This window comes from Haemorhous mexicanus, chromosome 6 (genome assembly GCF_027477595.1).
Source record: "Haemorhous mexicanus isolate bHaeMex1 chromosome 6, bHaeMex1.pri, whole genome shotgun sequence".
Classification (NCBI taxonomy): Eukaryota; Metazoa; Chordata; class Aves; order Passeriformes; family Fringillidae; genus Haemorhous; species Haemorhous mexicanus.
In genome coordinates this window covers 66,596,224-66,607,718 of record NC_082346.1, presented here as the reverse complement: position 1 = coordinate 66,607,718, position 11,495 = coordinate 66,596,224, and the positions used below count along the sequence as shown (strand labels likewise).

At 41.1% G+C, this 11,495-nt stretch overlaps 1 long non-coding RNA gene across 1 annotated transcript; it reads right to left on the bottom strand.

Moving 5' to 3' along the window:
* Positions 1-3,704: 3,704 nt before the first annotated feature.
* On the bottom strand, positions 3,705-11,122 carry LOC132328381 (uncharacterized). Its single transcript, XR_009486765.1, has 3 exons — positions 11,001-11,122; positions 5,398-5,480; positions 3,705-4,059 (listed from the first exon to the last, which is right to left on the bottom strand). It is a non-coding gene; the product is annotated as an uncharacterized LOC132328381 (long non-coding RNA).
* Between the last annotated feature and the right edge of the window lie 373 nt (positions 11,123-11,495).

The window sequence follows — 11,495 nt, the reverse complement described above, 5'->3', positions numbered from 1 at the left end:
TCAAGCAACTAATAGCATTCAAAATGTAATTGACTACTATGAAGGATATTTTAAAATATGATCAAACATTTGTAAAAATGTTGGAAAGTATATTCTTTTTTTTTATGTCAGGCCATAACCTTTATGGGAGATGAAGATGAGTTAAAGCAGTTAACAGAGTTCATAAATGAAGGGCACATGACATAATTGAATTATTTTGTCATCATAAATTATGGTACACGAAATCCTAAAGTTAGTGCCTTATATCTCAGAAATCTTTACTGGGCTAAAACATTTCAGACTTTGGGACACTAGATGGAAAGCCACTGAAATCAGGGAAGGTTTCAATTCCAGCAATTCTGAACCCTCTGAAAATTCTGTGGAGTAAATGAAGTGAAGGCATGAGTATCCCTTGCTGTTGAACTGTATAAATGAGCCAGTGATCATCCCAAAGATGCCTGTCAAACAGACTAGGGTTAGGGATGGGGTTTTGCAGGGGCTCCCTTCCTTTACATCTCCAGGTGCACAGCACAGAGAGAGAAAAAGAGGGATCTTCACACCACACAGGACAAATACTCATGTCATAACACCTCATCACCCACTGCGGCCAAGTACTGAAAATGTCTGTGCTGCAGAAGGAATTGGGTCTTTTTTCTCTCTTCCTACCTTAGTTGCTTGGTTAGCTGTACATCAAAGAAACATGGGCACCTAAGCATTGCAGGTGTCCAGCTGAAGTGACACATTTGATGTGAGGCTGCAGCCATTGCCCTAAGTAGGGCTGAAACTGTTATGCTCATGCCCCTTAAGTGCTTCTGTGCTCCACAAGACCCAGGAGATGGTGAAAAAGGGGCTCAGGCACAGCCAAGGGGCCAAGATAAAGGCCTCCTCTGAGGAAGTCCCCAGGTGCAACCACAGTGAGACATGGGGCATGGGAGAAGCAGACACCACTCTGGCTCCATTGGGTGGGACCAGAACCAAACCCACTTTCATTATTGTTACCAGAGCAGAATAGGAGGTCCTTTCCTTTTCCATGTTTTCTCCTGAAACTGGGCCCTGAGTTCAACTATCCGAGGATGTTTAAGCACACAGGGCATCACCTAAGTGACTAAACAGAAACAGAAAACTTCACTGCCTTGCCATTAGCTCTTTCAAAGAAATGATCAGGCTCTGGAAAAGAGGAAATGTTGTCTGAAGTCAGTGGTTTAATATCTCTAGAGAAGCAATGTGTCTCATAAAAATAAACTCCAGGCTGCAGCTCCTATGCTCCTAAAAACTGTCTGGAAAGTCTTTTGTGTACAGGCATAAAAGTCAGTCAGCTTCACACTACTCTGGTAGCTGCCTTGCGCTGAAATCTGATGTTCAGAGATTTTTACCATTTTGTTGTTAATGGATACTAATTTGTCTACAGATTACATAAGTAAAAGAGAATTCAAAAATTAATTGGTTTTAAAATAAATCACATTTTAATGAACCGGTAAGGAGCTTTTTTTCTGCCATTTCTTCCCTTCTGATGAAGTTAGAAAGAAGAATCTTGTGACTGCAGAATGGGTATATGGGCCATGGTACTTGCTTTATGATTCTGCTTGTGCAGACTCCCTCAGCCAAGAGGGGAGCTTAGCAAACGGCAGGTGAGCCTTCAGTGTGAGAACTGGAAGGCTAAAACTGGGAAGACTCATGGCTTTGAGATAAAGACAGTTTAGTATGCCAAGCAAAAATTTCACTTCCCAGCAGAGCAAACCAAGGAATTCATTCCCTGCTTCCCATACTAGGCAGGCACTCAGACATCCCCGAGACAGCCAGCCTCCAGCACATATGACAGTGACTTGGGCAGACGAATGCCACCACTCCAAATGTCCTCCTTGACTTCTTCCCCAGCTTTGTATGCTAAGCACAGCGTCCTGTGAGCTGGGACATCCCTGGGGGCAGTGGGGATCAGCTGTCCCAGCTGTGTCCCCCCAGCTCCTGGTGCCCCCATGGCTGTGGGTGGGTGAGGGGCAGAGCAGCCCCTGGCACTGCACAAGGGCTGCCCAGCAGGGACTGACACATCCCCATGGGATCAGCACTGCTTCCAGCACGGATCCAAGGCACCATGCAAGCTACTGTGAAGAAAACCAGCTCTGTCCCAGACAACTGCAGTTCAAGGATCCAGATAAGTAACTGGATTAGAAATGCTTTGGTGGAGGTGGAAGTTCCCATGAAGGAGGAAAAGCTACAACATGCAGCCAGTGTGGCTCAGAGGAAGGACATGTAACTGCAACCTCCTGAGTCTGTGTGCTGCCTCTGTGTCATGCTCTGAACACCCCTGTGGATTGCTGGGGACTACATCCATCATGGAATAGTGATTTTAACCTGCTACTAGCCATAGCAATGATTCCTGACAGCATTAGTCTCTTTCTGAAAACATGTTTTAGCAATATTTAAAGATGGCTAAAAAAGGATCTGTATAGCTGGCTAGAGAACTAAGCAGAACTAAGAACAAAGTAATTAACTTTCCCCAAAGTAGGCATTCGTTTGTAGATTTTTATAACCTGACAAAGTCAAGCAGTTGTGTTTCTTTGTTAACCCAGGCTAAAGATCTGCATAAAACAAGGGTGCAAGTTTTAGAAGAGACAACCCAAACTTTTCTGAAACTGCAACTTTTCTATGGGTACTAAAATGGTTGCGAAAAGTACCCCAAAACTGAACGAAACACAGCAGCACTCGTGTCCACCAGTCAAGGTCATCGTTTGTGGGGAGTGCTCACAACTCAGTTGTGATGGCCACCGATTGTTGTGCAGCCCTGCAACTGTCCTACTGCCCCTGCCAGAAAAACAGCTCTTCTCAGCACGTGCCCTGGCTTGGTGCTGCTGCAGGGTCACTATTGCACCTTTTATTTACTGAGGAGTAACTGCTCATTCAGCATCTGCCTTTCCCCACCACATTAGTTCCTTGCAACTTGTTTGTAGTTAAAAACGCAGAGTGCTGACCTGTGCACTGGCTTTGACAGAGAGTGACTGTGCAGCACCCTCTCTTGCCAAGACTCTTCTGACTCTTCAGAGCTACTCTGCTCCTCCAGATTGTGCTTCTGTCTCATCAAAACTCATCCTGAAAAGTGCACCTCACTGTTGAAACAGGTATGAATGCCAAAGCGTTGATCAAAGATGTCATAAAAACACTAGATATTTCAAATATCTTTAAAGTGTAATGAAAATCAGTCTTAACATAACAGCAGTTGAAAGTTAACTCCAGATATAGTTAAAACATGTATTTGCATTCATACGCAAGTTTTGGTATGTGCATGGCAGTGGACAAATTTACAGAAAGTAGGAAGGATCTAGCAATGATGGTGAGCCTGACAGGCATTACAAGGATTGAGAATTATATTGTTCCTTCCACAGAGCCTTCAGTCCATCTGAATTTTTGAAGTTCCCTGAAACTGCCCTTGCCTCTGGCAGTTCTAATGAATTTTTATTTGCTAAAAAAATTTTATTTTCATGAGGAATGTAATAACATTTTCATTATGGACATATGAGTCTGTCAACATGTTCTCTTGAGCTTTGGAAAAGACCACTTGGAGGTGCCTTTCCAAAGTGTCATCTCTGCTGTCAGTTTTGCCCATAGCTCAGGAAAGAGGCAGTGTTGATAATTCTTTTATTCCTGAAGCCATTTTAAAAAGCATTTGAATTTTAAAAGTGTTTTATATGTTGCATAAGTACATGCACAGAATCTTTCATGGCATCACAGATATTGACACATCCCCGGATGTCGACTCTTACCTGTAGTCCTACAAGTAAGAGATGTCTGAAAACCCAGGTGGGGAGGGAGCTCCCTCCAGCCTTTGAATCTGAGAAGGCTGGTATGTTTTGTTTATTTTAGCAGGTTCTTGAAATGTTTTTGTGCCTTGAAAAGCAAATAAACCACATCTGTATTGTCTTGGCTTTGTCTTTGCCAACAGCCGAAGAAGAGAAGAAAATTAACAGAAGCCAGGAAGGACCCCTCTATCCCCAGTCACTCTTTGCCAGGTCCAGATCCTTCCCTTGGTGGTTTCCAGCAGTAACTTGTTCTGCAAGGGGTGGTCAGGCTGCAGGGACCACCCAATCCCTGAAAAACAGAGCAGATCCTTCTCTTTACTTGAACCCTCAGATCCAACCTGCTTTTTGCTCAGACTCTGAGTTATCTGTTTTATTCCTGGAGAAGATGGGTTAAGCAAATTTTAGGCCACCTCCTTTCAGCTTGTCAACTCTCATGGAGTCCACACTGCCAGTGTCACTTGTCCCAGCAAGCTGCTACAGCGGGAAGAGACAAGCCCCTTGTCACTTGTCATCTACAGAATGCTTTGGTGGAATATTTGGCCTGTATCACCATCTTTCATTCAGAAACCATTGTGTGTTGTGAATATCCTTCAGATCAGTCACAAAACCAGCAGTGTTGTTCTGATAGTGCTGTTCTAGACTACTTAGGTCCAGCAGTTTGAGCCCAACAATAAATTCATGATGAAGCAAAAATACTGAAGACATTTAGAAATAATGAAGAATTATTACACTGGCTAAGTTTATGCTAGTAACTGTTGTATTATAAGAAAAAGTGAGAAAAATATATGGTAAATAAATGATTAATTATGGAACTAGAGTGTATCATGCAAATTCTTTCATCTTTTTTTGCCTCCACATTCCCATAGAACATAAAAAAGGAACATGCCTGAAACTAGAGTATGACTATTCAGTGAAAACCCTAGTTAAACCATGTTCAACACCTAGAAATCAAAATCACTCAGCATGATGTATTAGAATAATTACTCACATGGCTGACATGAAAATCTAGTTTAATTACTGTCATAGTCCAAGCACGGTAAGTATTGCATAGCATTAGAAATACTTGCTTTCATGTGAGAAAGTTTATAAATTTTCCTGCTTCTTCAGACCAGAAGAATAGTCAAGAAACACATTTTAAACTCTCACTCTATTATTTTGAAAGTGTTGGAAGAGCAGACTGTATTAGGTTTGATGAATTATTACCAGATCAGAAATTTTAGAAGTAGTTCCCTGACTTTTACAGACAGTCTCAGCCACATTTGTTTAACACCTTTAGATCATTTTAAATCAAAGAGGCCAGTCTTACCCCTCTATCCTTCTGTTCAGAACTGAGTAGTGATTAGAGGACTTCTTAAAATTTATATATGCAATTATCTGAGAGAATTTTATAATATATGTGCAAGTAAAAACATGCAGTATGAACATATCAGATGGGTAGCTGCATGTATGCAGCCCTTCTGTTTGGAAGAAGAATTTCTTCTGCTGACAGAACACCAAATTCTTTGCTGTTATTTGAAGCAATTTTAGAGCTGTTGAGGTGATGGCCAAACGGAATGCTTTAATGTGCTTTGAAGCCTTTCCACACAACTGAAACAAGTCCCTTTGAATCCTAAACCAACATGCTTACCCCTGAATTCTCAGTCTTCCTATAAGGCTGTTTGAGAAAGGTCTGGGCTGTTTCTGCTGTTCCGTGGGTGCCTTGGCAGAGCCCTGGAAGGAAACACCATTTACTGGACATGTCGAGGAAGCAAAGAACAGAGCACATTTTGTAGCTATTTTGGACAAACTCTGAAAAGGCAAGCACAGGTGGCACATAGGAGACTGGGGAAAAGGAGGGGCAAGAGCCCAGCTTGGATACTTCATCATCACTTCAGATTTATGGACTAATCCAATGCACTTTCCAGTGAAGGGCAGAGCTTCTGCATTGAATCACAGAATCACAGGATATGCTGAGTTGGAAGGGACCATCAGGAGCATCAAGACCAACTCTTGTCCCTATACAGGACACCCCAAGAATTCCACCATGTGTCTGAGAGCATTTTCCAAATGTATCTACCTTTCAAAGAACATGTTGAAGTAGCCTGTGAAGCACTATGTCAAAATTGCTGCTCTGGAAAATTATATAGTGTGATTGAAGTACTTTCCAGTGAGGGAAATAGGGCTGATATCACTGCTTTGAGTTCGACATGCTGGCAGTGTACCAGTAAAATGACAATATTTTTAGCACTGGAAGGGGTGCAATGGATGGATCACCAAGGAAAACACACAACAAAATGAATAATCTTCTTAGTGACTCAAAGTTTTAGAAAACCAGTCTTTAAATCTCGTATGTGTTTAATTACAAGTGATCTCATAATGCAACAATGAAACAAAATGTACAAGCTCATCTTTCTACTTGCATATTTTCTAGGTTCTGTTGTGCAGCTTCTTGTCGTTACCCATAACTTGTATTTTCTAATTAATTAAAAAATAAATTCAGAATAGTTTTATGACTAAAAGGCTGTCACCAAAATAGTCTTATGACTAAATGGCTGTCAGTGGAACTTGCAATATCCTTGCTTTATGTGCTTGAATTTTCTTTAATGGTGCTATGAACTTAATAATCAGAAAGATTTTGATCACCACAAAATGAGTGGTAAATTTCCACAGCAATAGTAATGGGATTCTTTTACCTCTTTTTTTTTAAGAACAAGCCCTTTTTAAGCTGTTATAAAACTCCATTGTCCGAAATAGAGCTAGCAAGATCAGCTTGCATGAATAATTGATAATGATCAATGATGATAATAATGATTGATAATGATGATTACAATAATAATTTGACTAATTGATAATGATTATTTTGCAAACTGTATTAGTCATTATGAAAGCAATTAGCCTCTGTCTATACTATACTCTTTCTGTAAAGCCATGGACTATACTCCAGGAAATTTTAAGTGCCCATACAGATAGAACTACACTACAAATTTTATTTCTCCAAAATAAGCAGGTTTTTCTATTAGGGAATCTTTTCAACTGAAACATAAATGACAGTCATTCTGTCTTTGTAATTCAATTCTTTGTATGAATAATCTGCAGCTAGATTGTAGGATCAGGTTGTGGTGCTTCTCTGTAAAGTATTTTGTACATAATATTAACTCAAGGGTGAGAGTGTATTTCTAAAGCAGAGGACAAGACTGTGTCTTCCCAACATTCTGCACAGAATAACATGGCAGAAAAGGCTTTGTTAAGGTATCAGATGGATGGGCTCTTTGGAAATCTCAATGCCGGATTTCTGCTGCTAGTCTTCAGCAGTAAGTAAGTAAGTTAAAGTAAGCAGAGATAAGTTGCTTCTGTATCTGTCTGGGTTCTGTGGGAACAGGAGATTCATGTGGAGAAGGGCCTGGACTCAATAAAATGACAGCCCCTCTCTTGGGAATGGAGAAGGGGACTGGGACACACTGGAGCCTGGTTGCATTTGAAATGTTCCCAGCACTCCTGTGCACGGGGAGCCCCCTGATTGTCACCAGGGCCATTTTTCAAAATCATACCAGTACATCTCAAAATGCTTCTTGTGGTTTTGGAGACTTATAGGTGTGATGAAAACTATGTAGGCCCTTGGGATGCTCGGGTTATTCCCGACACTATGAGCTAGTGTCTGGGAACTTGGGCTTTGGTAAAGTCCCTGCTCTGATGGCTCCTGGACAGGCAGTGCTAAGGCAGGTTCCAGCAAAAACCTGTGTGATGTGATTGATGTGATGTGAAAGCCCAGAGAGGTGTAGAGAGAGCACAACTCTTCAGAGTAGCTGCTCTGACTTGATGTAGAACTCTGCCCCATAGGAAACCTGGCTCCTCCACCAGAGTTTGAACTGTTACACAATTTTTTCTTTCTTATCTCGTGTGTTCTCTTTGCAACAAAAAGCAAACAGGACTAGACAGTGGGATGACAAATCTCAACACCTCAAAATACTGACTCTGAAATACTTGGTTCAAATCTGATCTATATACTTATTAAAATTATTTCACAAATTTTTTTTCAAGTCACAAATAAATACATAAGATCCACAGAAAATGCCTTGAACTAGCTGATTTAATAAGTTCAGTTCTCTGAGTTTAGTTTAAAACAAACAAAAAAAACCAAACCAAACCAAACAAAAAACCCAAACAAACAAAAACCACTCAGCTCCCCAAATTATACATTGACAGTCTATTTAGAGTGTGACTCATTCTCATTAAGAATCTCTCCTGCTAGAAGAAAACAAAAGGACTTGTGTATTTATTCTCTTTAACTGGAGTCACAAGTGACTATGGCTCTTCATAAAGCACTTCTGAAATAGTGATAAAACCCTTCAGAGATGGTGGTACATACCCTGAAAAGTGGCAGACTGCTTCAGGAAGAAGTAAATTTCTCAAATGACCCATCAAGCGATGAAGTCAAAATGAGACACCTGGTGAAGACAGAGGCTAAGAAGTGCTCCACAGATAAGAAAAGGATTACCCACTGTTTTAAAGTTCAAGAGGGAAGGTTTGAGGCTTTAATTTGTTGCTCTATCAGGCAGCTGAAAATAAACTGATTTAATACACTGTTTCCATAGTTTGTGTTGGATGTAGTTCATCAGTTCTTTGATTCACCTTCTACACCGATCTTCTTCAAAGAATCTAAAAGAGTTATGCAAAGATTAAAAAAAATGTGGATTGTCTTTCGCTGCTGTTCCATATTTTGCTGCTACAGTGGAGGCTTATGCTGCTTTTGAGAGGTTTCTCACACACCAGGGGAGTTCAAATTGTTCACACATCAGTTATTTAAAGTCAGTCCCCAGATGCTGAGACAGGAAACAGCTGTCGCCAGGGACAGGTTGTTGAGATCACTTTTTTGAACACTACGCAGTGCAAATGGAAGCTTTTCAGCATTGGTGGGTTCCTTTGTCTCCCTGGTGCTACACTGCAGCTCCTGGCATGTAGATGTCAGCAAAAAGGATTCTCTTTGAGGACAGATCCAATACTTAGATCCTTTGGCATTCATCTTTTTTCAAATATCTTATGTTACATTTTACATATTTCACTCAAAGTTTCAAGTTTAAATTCAGTCATATTTTTCAGCTCTAAGACCATGGAGTTTCATAAATTTATTTTTAATTTACTGGGGATTTCTACTTTTAGGGATTTTTACTTTTTATAATACACCCTGGAATTCTCATGGGGTAATTGACTACTTTTTAACAGTCAACATAACTGTAACAATATTAACATAAGTAGGCCAGTAATAAACTATAAATAACAGCACTTTGAATCTATCTTTCCTAACAAAAATTCTCCTCATTTGTCTTTCCTTGCCAGATAGCTCTAGCTGAAAGTGAAGTATTCTATCAGTACATCAGAAACATAGAACAGAGATTTTTTTCTCTGACAGTGTCATTTTCACAGAAAGCTAATATTTCAGTTCTGGAAGCAGGCACTCTCAGTGCTGTCATTTTTGTAATTATGATGGGAAATCTCATGATAGTATTTTCTTTTCAAAACCCAGCTTCTGGAGATATGGTCTCATAATGCGTCGTACTTTTATTTCACTTGTTAAAACTTTAGACATCAAGGAATATTTTAAGTTCTGTTAAAGTACATAATTATTTTAAACATTTCTGTTTCTTTTTATGCCCATGTCTTCATAAAGTGAGTTTAAATTGTGATTTTACATTCAAGGGCTGATTGTACTTTATAGTTTAATTTTTCCTTTTAATGATTGTTCAGAACAATTTTTCATTCTGACATTATGTCACAGTGTAACACATTATCCAGTATATTAGCAAATAATTTTTTCTGTTTGGAAAAATGCCAGCATCTCTTTAAATGTGCTTTGAGCATGCAAATGAAACCTACAATAGCTCTTGGCCAGGTGATGGTCGGTGGCACAAGGAAAACCTCAGGGTAAGGGACAGCAGGAGACACCAGAAACGAGCTGCAATTTGCAGGGGTTCTGCTGGAGCAGCTTGTCCTCAAACCAGCAGGCTTTGGTTGTCTCTTGCAATCCTCCTCCCTCAAGGCAGTTCTTCCCGGGACGCAGCATGCCCAGTGGGTTATTATGTTAAACACAATTTGCAGGTGGGGCTCCCCGGGGTCTCTGGTGCTGCAGCAAGCACAGTCAATAGCTCAGGACCCCTGCTGCCCCGGTGCAGGGTGGTTCTTGTGCTGGCCCAGCCTTGGTCATGAGTCACACAGCACGAGCTGTGCTGGCACTCAGGGATCCTTTTCCGGGCTGGCAAAGGAATCAGAGATGAGCCTGCCCTCGGGCAGCCAGCTGAGCCACCTGGCACACCCAGCCTTGCCAAGCCAGGGAAGGTGCTGTCTCCAGTCACTGCTATCTTCAGCCCCTGATCCAGCAAGAAGAGCCTTTGCTTTTGTGACAGTTGTTTCAAACCGGGCGATGAGAAAAGTGCAGCAATAAAATCACCCCCATCTGCTGATAGCTCCTGCCCTCCCACGGGACTTCCCTTGTGCAGGACATGCACTGTGGGACTGTCTGTCACAGGGTCACATGCCTGCTGCAGTGACCTTCAAGTGCTCCAGCCACCGATCAAGATCATACTTGTTGTTAGCAAAATATAAAATTGATTAGAATTAACGCAGATAAATAATTTGAAATGGAAATGTAATTGTGATGAGATGATGAAGAAATTAATATTGAATCTAATGAGGTAACCTAAAGTACTTCAAATTGAGATTACTTTGATTCCTTATACTAACTGCCAAACTTTAAATGTGCAACAGGGTTGAAATTTAGGAAGACAATGTTGGCACCCTTGAGACCTCCTTCCATGGTTGCATTCAGCAGCCAGTGACAAGCCATAACAAGACCTCTCAGCTTCCACAGCTTCACTCAGATGGAAACTCTAGAGTACAGAAAAAAACAGTACCAACATTTCTCCTGACCTCCACTGGTCCAGAATGTCACTATTCCTACTTTAGTGATGACAAAGAAATACCTGCCAAACTTGTTCTCCAACTACATGCAGAAATATTTTCTTTTCAGTGAAAACCAAGGTAATTACAACAAGAAAACTGGTTTCTAGATAAGTTTTCCCATAGTCGCTAAAGATTACTTATATAGGAAAGAAATAATTAGGGAGAAGATTTTCTTTAAAGCCACTGTTTATAACTCTGCTTTCAGCAAAAGATATTCCATGGGATTTGACCAGTTTTCTGAGCCTTTTTCTTTAAACAAAGGTGACTAAAAAACTCTCAAATTCAACTTCTACATACTACCCAAAGTAGCTCTGTAGGCAGGTGATGTACCTCTGATGTGTCCTCAGGGAAACAGAAGGCACAGCTCATCTGAGGACCTGGCACAGCAGGTTCAGCCAGCTGGGAGCAGCGTGGTGAGAGGCTGGGACTGTAGATACAGCATAGGGCAGAGTGTAATGGGCTCCCAGGGCTCAAAGGACTGTGGTCACAGGCTGTGAAAGAGGAACATGGGTGCTTGCCCTGAAAAAACTCAATTCCAGCTGCCCATCACATGGGGGCTTGCTGAAAGTGAGAAGGGATCATCAGTGTGTGATCTGAGACCAGCAAATAAGAAATTTAATATCACCATTGAAAAGTGTTTAATCACTGCTCACATTTTGTGTTTACCTTTACACTGATCTTTAAAGAGCCACTTGAGCTGCACGGAGCCAAGCCTCTGGACTGGCTCGTGGACTCCTGGCATGCAGAGCAGCAGAACTTGGCAGGTGCTCTGGAAGAAGCTTGTCTCCTTCC